General features: G+C 56.6%; 1 protein-coding gene across 6 annotated transcripts in view; it reads left to right on the plus strand.

Annotated features, from left to right (window-relative positions):
- The first annotated feature begins 861 nt into the window (after positions 1 to 861).
- PAK6 (p21 (RAC1) activated kinase 6) overlaps positions 862 to 16,079 on the plus strand; it is a 36,995-nt gene continuing 21,777 nt past the window's right edge. Inside the window, exons 1-3 of one of the 6 annotated variants that reach the window (XM_081830883.1) lie at positions 862 to 1,711; positions 2,522 to 2,615; positions 13,729 to 13,874. The gene's annotated coding sequence lies outside the window, so the exon portion shown is untranslated. The other 5 variants (XM_081830884.1, XM_081830879.1, XM_081830880.1 and 2 more) reach the window with 5 other exon arrangements.

A 16,079-nucleotide genomic window follows, 5' to 3' on the forward strand; every position in this document is an offset into this window, starting at 1 on the left:
TGGTTAAATCACAGGCCAAAGGTCACTCGGCTGAGGACCAGCAGAGCTGGGATGTGAACTCGGGACTGGGAAAACTCAGAACCTGGGCTTTTAATCAGACGCCACAGTACTTCACTATGAAAGATTTATGAGAGAGTTCTCAAAAATAATACGAGCAGCCCAGTGCCACCTTGGATATAGGGCCTAGGGCTGGGAAGAGCCCAGGAGGACAGCGGCCTCCGTCCGGCTGTCAGCAACAGTGGGTGCTCGGAGCAGAGGCTGCCTCATCAGGGGTGGTGTCTGCTGCAGGGCAGCCAGACACGGGTTCTGCGGGAGCCTGTCCAGGTTGACAGTCAAAGCCACGGGGAAGATGGGGTCTCGGCGAGTGTGGTGAGAGAGGAGCAGGGGGCCAACCCCGGGGGCCCCACACTTGGACGCTGGCAGGAGGAAAGGGGCTAGGGAAGGAGCCCGAGGGGCTCAGAAACCAGGAGGGCATTTTGGAAGACCAGGCTCCACCTGGTGTATTCAGGGGAGCTGGCCTGTGGGCGCCCAGAGGGGCTCAGGCCGCTGACCCGCACATGCCCCTGGTTCTGAAGGGTCCGTCCGAGTGGCTGGCTTCTGGCCCCTGCGAACCCAGGAAGCTGGCGCCCATGCTGCCCAGCACCCACCGTGTGCCGCCCTCCCCATGCCCTTCACGGCAACACCAGCTGAGACCCTGCAAGGGGAGTTCGGCCCAGCTGCAGCCAGGGCCAGCCAGTTCTGTGCTGTGGGGAGCCTGGGGGCTCGGGGGGTGGGTCTGGCTTCTGCGGGCTGGGGGAGGCTTCCACTGAGCCTGGCAGGCAGCCCTTCCTTTCCCTCCCCCTCAGTCAAGGAAGGCAGGGAAAAACGTGTTTTTATAAATAGCTCCAGCCCCAGCTGATTTGTAAATTCAGTGGGTTTTTTGTGTCAATGACATCACCCTCCTCCCCATAGCAACCCCCGACGATATCAAAATTGCCAAGCAACGTTGGAGCAGCTCAGCGCCCCAAACGAGCAGGTCGTTGCCTGAGGATTTAATGGAGAAATCCCAAAGTGAGCCTGGGTGCGTGGTGGAGGAGGGGCGCGCTGCGGTTGGGAAGGAGGCCCGAGGAGCTCCAGGAGCTCGAGGAGCTCACGGTCCAGCCTGCCAGGCAGCCCCGGGCCAGCTGGCGCTCCCTGGCCAAGGCCACGCTCCCTTCTGTCGACAGCAGATGGGGGAGGGCACTGGCCTGATGTGCCAAGAGCTGGGAGCAGCCATCCAGGTGACTAAGCCGGCCCCCTGGCACTGACTCACCTGCTGGCCCTGAGATTTCTTCCTTCCTTTTCGCATCTGATTATTTTGGGAGCTGGAAACTCCGAGCTGCACCTGGGTCCCGCCCCTTCTAGTTCTCCCCTCTCTACCTTGGGCTCCGAGGAAGATGGGACCTATCAGGAATCTGCTGCCACCCCCTAAGGATATGGAGAATGCTGTGGGGGCCCGAGGTTCCGGGAGAGAGATGCTGGCCGGCCAAGTGCAATAGCAGATATGGTGATCGGGCTGCTGTGTCCTCTGGACGTGTCAGGAGAGAAGGCGAGAGCGGTGCGTGCTAACTGGAGTCCTCCCGGGCTGGCTTTGAACTCCCCTCCCGCAGGATACTGCTGCACATGAGTGGCTTCTAGGGTCAGAGTGGCATTTGGAGAGCAAGGCTGGATTGGCTTAGGCTGGCCTGGGCAGGTAGGTGGCTCTGTGCTGGGTGTGGCCCCACGTGTGTGTGTGTGTGTGTGTGTGTGTGAGAGAGAGAGAGAGAGAGAGAGAGAGAGAGAGTGTGCATGTCGGCACCTCCCCCCCTCCAGCTGAGGACAGAGGGCTGGGGACTGGGGACTTGGCAGCAGTTCATCCTAACTGATGCTGGGCCCACCCAGGCTCTGAGCTGGGCTCTGTAGAGAAGGGACACCAGGCGCCCGGCCTCAACAGGGTGAGGAGCAGCTCCAGCTCAGACAGGCCCAGGCCCTCTCTGAGCCCATAGGACAGAGACGCGGGAGGATTTCCAAGTAGGGAATGGTCCAGAGGATGGAAGCCAACCTTGGGGTGGGGGGGCCAGACAGGGCCTTGACTCTCCCCTCTTCTGACAGCCCCAGGGAACTAAGGAGATAGCCTCCTACCTAGGAATTGTGTCATTCCACCGTGTCGTGTCCTCTGCCCAGCCCACAGGGACGCACTCCCCCAAGCGGGGTGCGGGCCGGGCATGGCTTTCTCATACTCAGGCCCCAGCTGGGGGCCACCGCCCGGCCCGGTGCCCAGGCCAGAGCCCACCGCTCCCCCGCGCCCACAGAGCATGCTCCAGTGTGTCAGGCAGAGGGGCGTGGGCCGCCTCCCCCGTGTAGCTGGCAGCCTCCCGGGCACACCGGTGAGTAAGCGGCCAGGGGGAGGAAGGCTGTGTGCCCACAGAGGCAGGACACCGACCAGGAGCCTTCGGGAGAAGTGGCTCCGCGAGCAAAGCACTGAGGTTGTTTTCTTTTCCTTTTTCTCTTTTTCTGCCTGAAGGGAGTGCCTCTTCCTGGGCTAGAGACAAGCACCGGCCTGCAGTGAGGAGCTCGAGGTGTGACGAGGTGTGACGCCCCCCCGAGGAGTGGCCACGGTAAGGTCCCTGCAGCCCGAGGTGGGTTCAGGCTCCCCAGGCAGGGCTGTGGGTAGGGGGCAAGCGTCCGGGCTGCCCACCACCCGGGACAGCAGCAGAGGCTGCGGGTTTCTAGGAGAAGGAGCCCCAACACCCCACCCGACCTGCCGCCACCTTTCCAGGTTGATTTTGAAACAGCCCCGTGCAAGCTGGCTTCTGGCTTCCCGGCCGGAGGAAGAAATGCTTGTTTCTGCTCTTCCTGCCCTTACCTCCCCCTCCTGCCGGGCCAAGCTGGTGTTGTGCCACCGGGATGCCCCTCAGGGAGGCCGCTCTCACCCCACCACCTCTGGGACATTCCGCTCAACTAGTCATCCCACAAATATTTATGGAGCATTGCTGGGACCCGGCTCCCAGTCACACCCTGATGCAGAGTTTGACCTGGCAGAGATTCTGACTCTGAAACTTGGCATCAGGTCAGGTTTTGGGGGAGGGCTGCCTGGCTAGGCACCATCCCTTCTCACAGGCCTCAGGTTCCCCACTTCTGCTGTAGGGTTAAGGACCTGGTTGGTTCCAGGGGGTCACGCCCACTGAGTTTGCGGTTTAAAGTGCTGGGGCCCCACTGAGAAGCCAGACAAATCAGCGTACACAGTTTGTTCTTTCCCTGGTGTCACAGAGCAAGGTTGGAGGGTCCTGCTTGGGGGTCTTTCCCTGAGCTGGTTTTGGTGGGAACAGGGTTCCAGGAGTAGAGCATGGACTCGGGGCTGCCCGACAGCCCCACAGAAGCTCATCTAGCTAGGAATAAGGCCTTTGGGCCAAGCAAGTGGTCCCCACTGCAGCTTAGGAGTGGCAAACCTGGGAACCCTACTGACAGGCGTGCCTAACCAGGAGGGGCTTGGCACCAGGAGCAAGGCTCTGGAAACACCTGACTGGGGTGAAAAGCTCTGCACACCTGAGAATGGGCACAAGGTGGGAGTGTGGGGGCTGCACAGGCCTTCCAGTTCCTTCCAAAGACAGATTGATTCTTTGTGAGCTGAGCTCTGTGGGGTGTACCAGGCACAGGGAAAGGGCAGGCAGGTCTGGGGCCTCTAAGCAACAGCAAACCTCACTCAGCATAATTCCCGAGGATGACCAAGAATGCCCTCGGTCCTAGAGGAGCACATGGGACTGGAGTCCAGATGAACCGTAAGTGTCTCCCATGCAATTAATCTCCATACCTGGCTCCAGTATGAGGAAAATGACCCAGCTGTGGGGGCATTTGCCTCCTTGCAAAAGGTGACTCCAAGCCTAGGGGTCTCCCACGGGTGCAGAGCTGAGCAGCTGTTGGTACCCAGCTGGGGGCAGAGTGGTGGAGGTTATGGAGTGCCAGACAAACAGCAGACCAGCTGCCTGGGTGAGGAGGAAGCGGAGGATAGAGGGCAGGGCATAGGGGGCATAAGGGGCAGTAGGAGAAAAGGTTGCCTGGGCTTTTAAGAGGGCTCAGGGAGGGCTCTGGATGGCTGGCTTTCTTATACCTGCCCACCTCCATGAGAGGGGGGCTGGGCAGGAAAGAGGTGGAGACACTAGGAGACTGTGCTCCTTACCCAAACAGTCCCAGAGATGCCTCTTTTTTTTTTTTTTTAGATTTTATTTATTTGAGAGAGAGAGAGCACGAGCAGGGAGAGGGGCTGAGGGAGCGGGAGAAGCAGATTCCCGTAGAGCAGGAAGCCCGATGCGGGGCTCGATCCCAGGACCCCGGGATCATGACCTGAGCTGAACGCAGGCGCTTAACCGACTGAGCCATCCAGGTGCACCCAGAGTTGCTTCTAACACAGTGTGTCCTGGGTGCACTGTCTTGTGGCCTGAAGCAGAGCCCTTCCCGTAGGATACCCTCCACACAGGTTTCAGGACTGACTTGAGCAGTAGGAAGTTTGCTAGCAAACCTCATAAACAGGCATAGCCAACAGGTTGGAATGGAGCATGGAAAATGGAAGCTTTGGAGGTGGAAAGAGCTTTCCACTTCCTGAAGCCGAGCTGGCCCTGCTGCCCCAGGGGAGCATGCCAACTGGAAGCTGCCCCCTTCTGAGCTCTGCCTGAGGGCCCACTCAGGGCTAAGGTGAGACACGAGATGTGAGATAAAGGGGAACTTGACTTGTCTGTTCTTGGCAAGACGTGGGTTCAAGGCAGCACGTGGAGATGGCAATTGGCACCTGGTCCTGGCTCACTGGCTTGCAGGGAACAGGGCTGCCTCACTACTAAGTACAAAACACAGGTGGCGGAGACAGGAAATGAGGGAAAATGCTGATAAAGGAAGGACCGAGCCCTTCCCCTGGGGAGTTAACAGCTCTTCAACAGAGGAGTGGAAAGGGAAGCTGAGCTTGGAGCCAACCCCACCAGAAACCAGCTGAGCTACAGAGCCTTGATCGGCAACAGGGTGGTGGCGTTCTTTTGCCCACCCTGGGCCCCAGACTCGTGGCTAAAGCTGTCAGGCATGACCCATCCAGCCCAGATAATTTATAAATTTTGACCAACACTGGGAGATGGATCTTAACATAGAACTTAACAAAGATGGGCAAAAACAGATTTGTTGAGAATGGAAGGCAAAGGAAGAAGCAGTTTGAACAGCAATGGGTAGAGAATACGTGCTCAAGGAGATATACAAATGCAAGAGGGGGAACGCTGGGAAGCAATGTGGTACCAACTCCAGTTTTTCCTGAATAGCAAATTGTCTGCCACTGAGTTTCTCTAAGGAATGACTTGAGTCTGTGGAGCGTTTCCTTCTCCATCTGGGGTCTAGTTTCAGGTCCTGAGGACTTAAAACAGGCATTAGACAGTGAAGGAATCAAGAGGCCTGGTCCCCTCTTTGAGTCTAGAATTTTGTCACATGGGAGCCCTGATTCGTTGAGGAACTATGTACTCATGAGCCCCATCTGAAGCACAAACTTGGAGGGGCTGCATGCAAGGGGCCAGACCAAAGACTACAGGGGACTTCTTGATCACTCTGACAAGTGACTTAGAAATGCCCAGGAACCATAAGGTGCAGATTCAGAGACTTTATGCTTTTTCTGCCGAAGTTATCTGTTCTATGGATTTGGGAAAGGTAATCCCAGGTTCTATTCGCCTAAAAGAACAAGAACAAAGCATGTCCCAGAACATGACATACTTTCATATGCTGGGGGGAATTCGCATGCAAAAAACGGGTTCCGGGTCCACCCAAACTGCATGGAGCACCATTAGCCCCAGCAAAGGAACATCCGTGCTGGCCAGCGTTTTCTATAAAACCTCATTATAACACATCAGGCAGTACAGAGACCCAGGTCTTTACAGAGGGAAGACAATGATGGGTTTTTTTGGAACACCTGTGGGTTTTTCTGCGGTAACCTTTTCCCCTCGAAGTGCTGCCTCTGTCAGGAAATGCAGGCATCGTTCTGCTTGGCTCTGGTTTGCCCAAGTGTTGGGGCCTCTGGCTAAGCGGGTGGAGGCAGATCTGTGCTCTCTTGCACACTCAGGCTGATCAGGACGTGGAGAGGGGGACCTCTGGGTGCTGGGGGAAGCAGGTCCCAAAAGTTCAGGTCAGGTAGTGAGTTGTTCTGGTCTCTGATTCCAGTGCAGCAGGGACCCAGCCCAGTCTGCTACACACACACACACACACACACACACACACACACGCCCCGCCCCAGGGCAAATAGCAACCAGCTATTTTTTTACTACACACACACACACACACACACACACACACGCCCCGCCCCGGGGCAAATAGCAACCAGCTATTACAAAGGTGCTGCCTGCCGGCCTGCCCCAACTCCTGAAGGCTGCAGGAGCAGCAGCAGGGTTAAAACTGGGAGGACTGGTTCTCTGCTTCAGCTTCCTGGCCTGGAGCCTCCAGCCTCCATTTTCTTTCTTTTAGCTTCAGATGAGGAATTGTACAGGAAGGCACAGAGAGGGAAGGGAACTGGGGGACCATTTATTCCACAGCCTCACGGGCATCCAGAGTGCAGTCCGGGGTCAGTGAGGTGGGGTGCAGAGGAGGAAAGGACTGCCCCCTGAAAGGAGCTCGCCATCTTGGATGGCTGTAGCACATTCAAGCCAAAAGGAGTCCCTAAGAATGTTTAATCAAGCCCTATAATTTTATGGGGGGAAGCAGAGGCCCCGAGAAGGAAAGTGGGTCCTGAGATCACACAGCTAACTGGTGGCAAAGCCTTGGTTTCAGGCCTTGGGGGTCCCCACCTCCCAGTGCTGTACTCCCTCACTACCCAGGCTGCCTTTCTGTCAGCAGCAGCATCAAAGGTGACCCCCAAGCAGGGGCAAGCAAAACCTGACGACTTGAGGACGCAGCCTGGCCCAATACACTAAGAGGCCAGACAGGCCCTGATGCTCATCTGTGCCTCCTGCCTTAACAGGGGGCTGGCCCTGCCACACCAGCCGCCCCAGTGCCTCCCCACCCCTGCATCTTGCTCAGCATGCAGCCCCAGCTCAGCCCAAGTTCATTCCCCAGTGCCCCCCAAGGAGAGGCTTTGCCCCCCCCGCCCCCCCCAGGATACTCTCTGATATACAGATCCAGCTAATTCGTAAACAGATTGATTTAAGTTTCGTAAATGGACTGATTTAAGTTCTCCTTGTCCTGGAAAGCATTTTACCTTTTAACCATAGGCTGGCAGCGTCTGAAGCCAAAGAAGAAAGTAATGATGAAGCTCTCTAGGAATGAAAGAGCAATTCTGGGGCAGAAGTCAGAGGAGGCACACAGGAGACCCTTTATTTCTGCTGGTTTTTTCACCGGTATATACTCTGACCCCAGGCAGGAAATTAAATGTCTGACGGCCACCACCAGAGGTTAGGTCCCGGAAGCAGGAGGCCTGTCGCCTGTCATCTGTCACCCTGTCACCAGGCCCAAACTGGACAAGAAGACTTTTATGTTCCACTATAGTGGGTCTTGCTGGAAGATGGTGTGTCTGGGATTCAGATACGTGGGGTCCCATACCCTGGGGAGGGACGAAGCCCGGCCCAGAGGCAAGAAGGCAAGGCCAGGAGTGAGTGTGCATGCAGAGCTCCCGTGGAGGAGAGGATGATCAGACAGGAAGAGCTGGCCCCACACGGTCCATCATCCCGGCAAAGACCATTGTGCCAGCCACTGGTGAGGACCCCTGCCATGTCCGTGTTCACATAAAGTTCCCGCAGGCACCATCCCTGGGGTAGTCAAGGCCAGGGCCAGAGGCTAAGGAAGGAAAGCCCCCACGATCGGATGGCAGTAGCTGCCTGGGCCCCTGCAGACCCCTCTAAAGATGGGCCGGCCCAGCCAAGTGGCAGTTAGACAGGCCATGCCTTCCAACACTGACCCGGTGCAGATGCAGAAGGCAGAGTTCGGGGAGCACTATAGCCAGAGTCAATGCTCCCAAGAGGCCACAGCCCAGAGTGTATGAACTTTGTGCATTTAGAGCTAAGGTTTTGCCCCCCAGAGGGTTGTGGACCAGGCTTGGGCAACCAACAGCATATTTCCTCAGACTCCTCCCTTCCCTTGGGCTCTAGTCTGGACCCTTTCCGGGTCAGGCACAAGCCTTCTGCTCCCCCGCACTCACCTGTCCTTCCCGAAAGCCAGGCCCTGACCCAGCCTTAGACCAGGGACAACTGCGAGAGGCTCAGAAGAGAGGAAAGGACAGTGAAGGGTTTCCATTCAAGCAGCTTCCAGCTGTTAGTTCTGCCAGCAAAAATGCCAGCCAGAGAGCTAAACTACCAGCAACAGACATTTGGATGGAACTTTGGAGCCCATTAAGAGCAAGGGCTGCAAAGCGATCATAGTGAGAAGATGTTAAGTGAATTCATCATGTCTCTAAAATGAGTGTCCCTGGCAGGTAGGTGGCCCTTTCTGTTTCCAGTCGTCCCCAGGGTAGCTCCTACCCCCATGAAACTGGGAAGGGCGCCAAAGCCGGCTCCATCCCTGCTTTGGCCTCTTGAGGCGGGTGGACAGTGGCCCCTGAGTCTGAGAGCTTGGCCACATCACCAGGTCGGGCAAGCTCAGCCTCCAGTGTCAGTTTGCATTTGGGGAGGACAGGCCTCTGTATTCCCAGCAGCATTGAAAATCTAGTACAGATGCAGAACTTGAGAAAAAGGCAGGCAGAGAGAGGCTGGAGGCTTCTGGGTATGGTTCACCTCTGCTAAGGTTCAGGATGGCACAAGGACACATCTGTCCAGCAGCTGGGCAGGTGAGTCCCATAGGCTTTTCCCAAACACCTAACTGGGCCTAGGCAGGGCTGCCACCTGGGGCTAGGGTTCTCTCTCTGGGATCTGTAGTGGATAGAGCGATTGGGTTGACCTAGTAGCAAGTGTTCCTGGGCTCTATTGCTCCTTGTAGCAGCTGTGTGCATGCATGGCAAGGGGGAGGGGAGTTTCTGCCTGGCTTCAGCAGCTATAAGGGGTGAAGGTCAAGAACCTCTCACCCTGTCTGGGGGTGCAGGTCCTTGGGACTCCGGTACCTCAATGCTTTAGCCTTGTCATTCCATCCCCTTCCCAAGAGAAAGGGACGCTGTTTCCCCTGTTATACACATCAAGAAACTGAGACTGAGACATGTTGGAAGCCTAAAGAGACAGAGGGCTCCAATCCTGCAAGAACCCATGGTCTCTGCAGCAAGACTCTCTACCTCTCTCCTGCCTAAGGGCCCCTCCATTCACACTCCCAGACCGTTAGAGGTTTGCACCTGCCTCTCGGCCCCATCAGCAGAAGTAGACGGGCGGCCCCATCAGGTGAGGGACACTGGCCCAGGCTGTCCCACGAGCAGGAAGGGACAGGTATTGGGCACCCCGGAGGAGAGGGAGAGGAAGCAGACTTTTCCCAAGTGTGCCTCTCTCTTCGGGCTGAGGGCTGCAGGGTGAGCGCGCAGCTACCCTTCCTGGGGCCCAGGCTCCAGGAGCTCCTCCAGTCAAGTAGCAAGCACGTACGCCAGTGCCCACTGGCCCAGCCAGGGCTGCATGCGGGCCCGGGAACACCAGGCCAAGTCTGGGTCTGTGAAGGACAGATGGCTTGATGCAGGGACTTCAAGCAGGGTTCTGGTTCATGACGGGAAATCTAGCACCTGGCTCCTAGCCAGTGACAGGGTAGAAGAAACTGAGGCCCCCTCTGCCCCACATACCCACTGCCACGTGGAAGTCCTCATGCCCTTCTCAGAAATGGGGGCGGGATAGCCCCCACATACACTGTGTCACGTGGCTCACCCATCCTGGGTGGTGGTCAGAGTTGGCAAGGAGGCCAATGTTCCCCCCAAACTGTTCCCTGGGACTTGACCCCACATGGTCAAGTCATATCCAACAGTCCTTGGAACCAGGGACCTCTGAGCAGCCTAAATAAGAGAACAAGCTGGGGGCAGATACACTTGGGTTGAAATTCTGGCTCCGCCGCTCAGTGACTACAAGACCTTGAGCTAGTTCCTTAACCACTCCGAGCCTGTTTCCTCGCCTGTGAAGTGAGAATATAATAGTATAGTGCTTCTGTGCTGGGGCTGTTGTGAAGACTTGAGTGAGACAGGTGTAAATCTTCACTACCTGGCAGGCATTGCTATTTCTATTACTAGAAGAGGGCAGAGTCACCCAGAGGAAGGAGCCCTGGAAGGAGTAAGTGAGCCTGTCAGTAGTTTTCTTGATCCCCAGGAAGCTTCTCGAGTCACGGAGCAGAAAGATACAGGGAAAGGATAATGTGTTTTTGTTTCTAAACCACAAGCAGATCTGTATCTTTCTTCTTTGGCCTTAACCTGGGCTCTCAGCCTTGGCTGTAGGTGCTCAGATGTTCCAACAGGCCCCAAGAGCCAAAGGCTAAGAGAGAGCTTGCTGGGCAGCAGCCACCCTGCTCCCTGGGGCTGCCCCGCTGCCCTCTCACAGTTCTGCTGGCCAGTGCCCCGGAGCTGGAGAGGCTCCAACCGCATTGCCCATGGTGAAATTTCAGTTGTCAGTGTCCCTGTACAGAGCTCCTGTCTGCTCCGTAGAATGGCAGTGCACGGACAAGCAGGAAGCCTAGGCCAGCCACCAGGGCTCTTCAAATAAGGCTGTGCCTGGTCCATTTCCCCATGCTCAGCACTGCAACCTGGGAACAGGGCCAGAGGGAGGCACATGGCTGCTGGAGGAGACACTGTCCCCCAGACTATTCCTGCCACTGCCTGGGCAAGGCTGAGTCGGGCGTGGATCAGAGGAGGATGGGCGTGCGGGGGGTGGGGGAGTTAATCACTCAGGACACATTCTGCACATCCCAGTTGTCCCATTTTGCAAAGGGTCATCCAACCCAGTGCAGCAGATCCACCTGTAGATGGGACTGGAAGTGCAGAAAGTTGAGGTTGGGATAGGCCCAAGAGGTCCCCTAGTCTTGTCTAGTATCCAGGATGGGAACTTTTTCTCTAGCATATCTACTGATAGTTATCTGGGTTCTTGAATACCTCCAGAGATGGGGGATTCATTACCTTTCAGGTCAGTTATATTGGGGAGTCTCTGCCTCTCTTGAGGCCCCAAACCCCATCTCTGCTCCCAAAGGACCCCAGGGTTTCCTAGACTCACTCCTACAGGGTGAGGATGGGACTTGACTAGTAGCCTTTCTGGGACACCCAAGCCTGGATTCAAACCAAATTAAATACCAGTTCAACTGTGATAATATTCTAATGATCAGTCATGCTTTGTCATAGTTCAACAGTTCAAAAGCACTGCTTGGAGCTCTGGTTTTGGTATATAAGTTATTTGTATTAAAAGAAAATAATTCATGTGTGCATTTGTTGAGTCAGTAAAAATAATTTAGGGTGTTGATTCTAGGTTCAACAACGTCATGCCATTCATTCTAGCCTAGTTCCTGGTTCATCTCAAATCCTCAACAACCAGTTTCCCAAACGCTCCCACCCAACACAACCTGCTTCCAGTAGCTAGCATTCAGCCAGTGTTCCCACATGGCTAGGTACCTACTCTGTGGGGAAAGCTGCCCCCTCCCCAACACATGGCCCCCCTCAGCCTAGGCTCAGCAGGCAGCTTCCTGAGGGGCCACAGGAGGTCAGGGGTTGGGTCACGGGGTCAGGCCTCAGTGTTGCCCTGTCAGAGGAAAGAGAAGGAATCTTCTTGGGAAAGACACAAAGAGGAGGAGGGGAGGAGAGGAGCAGAGACTAAACGTAAGTATGAGTGCATACTTCATGGGCAGGCAGGGGTCCTGTAGTTAGCTGCCCAGCTTCCACACACTAACCCAGGGCTCACCAGGGACAGCATCTCCACCACATACCTTCCGTAGGCGGGGGGGGCGGGGGGGCTGCTGTGGTGTAGCCAGACAGGCTGCAGGTGTTCTGGGCTGGCGAATTCCCGCTAGCCACCTTAGCTGGTTTGGCAGGTCCCTATAGTAAATCATGCATAAGCAATAGAGTCCATATGCAAATGCTTTATCTAGAAATTGCATTGATAGATCTAAAAAATCAGTGAATAAAGATGAGACATGGCAATAGTGAACTCAATAAGGAAAGACTGAGGCACCCAACAATGACAAAAATCCCAGCATTGTCCTCAGTCCCCTCTGTGACATTGGCAGCCATCCAGCCACTGCTTGGGGCAGCCACTCGAGGTCTAGATATACTGAATTTCCAAGCCAGAATCCCCCTAGCACTCCGTAGGACACCGCCCTCTCTGGGGGCCCAAACCCAGGACAGCAAGGGTCTGCTCACTTCCTTGTTTAGGGAAGAGACAGAGGGGTGGCCCTGCCTCTCCCCCACAACATAGCTACCCTCTAATTCAAAAGAAGCAGGGTAAAGGGCAGCCAGGAGGGAGCCACCACTCTGAATGGCCATCCTGCTCCTAGGCCAGGGCACTGCTGGGGACAACCAGGAGATGCCAGCTCTGGAACCAGGCCCATTCCCTGGGAGTTCAGGGCGCCCGGAAGGTCTCCTTCTGGGGGGGTATCTTGAGGCCGGGTGTGACAAGGGAATTGGAATCTCTTTAAATCTTGGCTTTCCTGCCAGCGTATGGGAACTACCTCAAAACAGTCTTAGGGCCTTGTCCAGATGGGACAGACAGGCCAAGATGCCAGGTTTGGGGACTGCGGCTGAGACTCCGCAGTATGTGGGTGGGTGCACTCGCCCCGCTGCACCTCTGGTATCCGAGAGGAGTCGACCCGCGGCCTCCAGATGTGCATCTGCAATGCAAATTAGTTAATTACACCGCGAGGCGCTCAGCGGATAATCCAGGTCAGGCCCCTGCGCGGCCGTCCAGGGGCCAGGGGGCCACCGGCAGGTCGCAGTGGGCCCAACCCGGATCAGGGCCCCAAAGCGAAGGGCCGACCGGAGCTGGAGCCGAGTGATTAGAAGGAAAGGGTTGAGCAGGAGGGGGGCGCCCCTCGGGCGAAGAGGCTCCTGGCCGCGGCGCCTGCACTCCTCGGCGACTTTTCCCGGGCTTTGTGTTCGCCCTGTCCTACCTGAGGCCACACCCTGAAATCAAACTCGCGGCCAGGTGAAGCCTGCGCTGCACAAACAAGTATGCGCGCCCTCTCTTCGCCGTTCCCGGCGCCAAGGTCCCTCCCGCCGAGGGCGGGCCCGGCTCCCGCGGCCTCCCGAGCTCTCCAGGGACTTCCCGCTGGGCAGGTGGGTGCCCCGGCCACCCCGGGAGGCCGGCGACCCCTCCCCGGGCGGGGGCCAGGACGCGGGGCCAGGTCTCCCGCCCGCGCGGCCCCCTTTCCCCGGGTTTTCCGTCCCCAAAGTTCGGGGCTGGCCGGCGCCCCGTGCACCCAGGAGCGGCCGTGGGGAGGGCGCGGGGCGGAGGGGCCCCCGAGCGCCGCCGGGACCGACAGCCGGCGCAGCCGGGAGCGGACCGACCTCCGCGTGTGCGCCGGCGCTTCTGGCCCCGCGGCTGGGACTGCTGAGGCGCGGGGCCTGCGAATTCGCGTCCCAGGGGGCGCCCCACTCGGGCCTGCGAGGTGGGGCCGGTGGCCGCGCTGAGTGGGACGGCCGGGGGGACAGGGGCCCGAAGCGGAGCTGCGCCCACCGCCCCTCCTCCCCGTGCGCCGTGCGGGGAGCCAGCCACCTCCCCATGTACCTGAGATGATGGTTCTGTCGGGAGGCAGGCCTGGGGCGGCTCCAAATGCTCTGGATTCCGGCCAGTCGCAAAATCCACAGAGACACATGCTACATTTGTCACAACGACTTTCTGATCTGTTTCCACCCAGGCCTCCGAGGACTGGCCGGGGAAGGTCCCCAGTCTTCCCTCTCCTCGTTGCCTGAGAGCGCTGCCCACGGAAGGGTGAGGAGTCCGGAGGAAGAGGAGGCGAGGAAGGCGGCCAGGAAGTGAGTGAGGAACCTTCAGCCCGGTAAGGTATTCAGGAGCCTTCTCAAGACCTCCTTGAGGGACAAGCTGGAAGGGACAGTGGGCAGGCAGGTGGCCCTCCTGGGATGTTCTTGGTACTGTTAGGCAGGGGCAGTGGTCCCTTCTAGGTGCCATTTCTCCAAACTTAGTGGGTGTGCCTTGTAACTTCCACCAGCCCAGCCCCAGGCAGATGCCCTGCCTGCCCCTGGCCCAGCCTCTGCTGTCATGTGTGATGCCTGTCTGGGGCGAGACAGGGTCACCAAGGTTGGTGCACTGAATTCTTGCTTGGGAAAGAAGCTCCCAAACAGGAAGGGCAGTAGCCGGCGCATCCCAGCCTGATAGCTCATTCCCCAGATCTCCAACCTGCTAAAATGGATCCAGCTGTTCCCACACCCGTGGATGATGAGTGGCATCCCATCTGGAATATAGATGCTGCTAGGAACACCAAGGGCTAAGACATGAAGAGCTCCCGGGGTGTGGGCTGAGTTTTCTGTATCTTGTCCTATTCTGGTGTGTTTTAGGCTCCCCTGACTTGTTTTTCTAGGTCGGAAAAAGAGGAGGGTCAAGTCTATGTCTGTGCTGGGGCCTTTTGGAACTGTTGCAGCATGCACTGTAATACTGCGAGTTCTCCTCGGGCCATGCATAGGACAGTAGCTGAGAACACATTTGGAATCAGAAAGAGCTGGGTTCAAATTCTGACTTTGCCTTCTATTCCTTAAGGAAGTTGTTTTACTTCTCTTCAAACTCGAATGTCTTCACCTATAAAACGGGGCAATCAAGCCTGCCTCAGAGGATAGTTGTGAGAAGTCCTGGTGATAAATAATAAATGTCGAACAGCCCCTGTCGTGAGCCTCCTCCCCAAGCCTCTAATTATTACTTAGGAAAGGTTAAACTACCCAAGCCCTGAGTTCTCCTGGAGAATTTGAGAATGGTCTGGCTCTGTGGTAGGAGACTGTGGAGGGGTTAGAGCAAGCCATGGGAATAAAGGCAGAGGGTCTGTGGAGTGCAGGTAGTGAGGTGGCCCGGGGGAGGGGCTATTTCTGGAAGAGGGTCCAGCTTTCGAGGCAGAGACAGCAGCATGTTCTGTATGTGTCACATGAACTCACATGTCCATGGGAGACCCTGGACACACTGTGGCCACAGGGCTGCCTCGGGCAGAAGGAGCCTCTGGCTTGAGGCTTCTAGTCCTAGCTCGGTCCTCAGCAGCTGTGTGATCCGGGGCAGGTCGTTTGACTTCTCTGGGCGCCAGGCATTTTAGAGAAGCTTAGAGACACTGGGTTTGAATACCAGCTCCACACTTACCATCTCAGACAGTCTTTCTCTCTGAGCCTCAGTTTCTTCACCTATAAAGCAGAGCTCATAATACCTAGCTTGTAGGGTTGTGGCTATTAAATGCACTCAAAAGAAGCACCTAGCACAGCGTCTGACACATGCTACACACTTTATACCCATATGTGTGTGTATTCCCTTTCTGGTCCCTTCTGTCCTCTCCCCAGCCACCTGTCATCTTTAAGATGTGCCCAGTAAAGCAGCTTCGACCCATCTCGCAGTATTGTAAGCATAAAGCGAAGAGGGGAACAACACAGAGACACAGGAAATTAAGAGCTGTTAAACATAATCTTTTTTTCTTTTTAAGATTTATTTATTTATTTATTTATTTATTTATTTGATAGAGAGAGACACAGCAAGAGAGGGAACACAAGCAGGTGAGTGGGAGAGGGAGAAGCAGGCTCCCCGCTGAACAAGGAGCCCGATGTGGAGCTCGATCCCACGACCCTGGGATCATGACCTGAGCCGAAGGCAGACGCTTAACGACTGAGCCACCCAGGTGCCCCTAAACATAATCTTTTTGTGTGATTAGGGGCCTTAAGCCTGTGACTGGGGACTCTAGTGGTTCTTTCCGGCCATCCTCTAAGTATTCTGTGACAGGGACTCAGACATCTGCTGCTGAAAATCGGGGAGAGTGAAGAGTGCTCGGCCTACAGCCCTTCCAGGAAGGCCATTCTTTACTCTTCCTTCGGAGATAACCCCGAGCCCGGGAAAGCCCAGCGCTGTGGCTTCTAAGCACAGTGCAGAGAGGTCAGAGGGCTGCTCTGGCTCGCGCCGCTGCCGGACCACGGCAGGGCATTAGTAGGCTGGAGCGGGCCGCGAGGCGGGCCTGAGTCAATATTGACCTTCCTGGCTGGCCAGCCTGGCTCTTTGGCCTCTCATTCA

Source organism: Leptonychotes weddellii, chromosome 9 (assembly GCF_054177405.1).
Source record: "Leptonychotes weddellii isolate Sample4059 chromosome 9, ASM5417740v2, whole genome shotgun sequence".
Classification (NCBI taxonomy): Eukaryota; Metazoa; Chordata; class Mammalia; order Carnivora; family Phocidae; genus Leptonychotes; species Leptonychotes weddellii.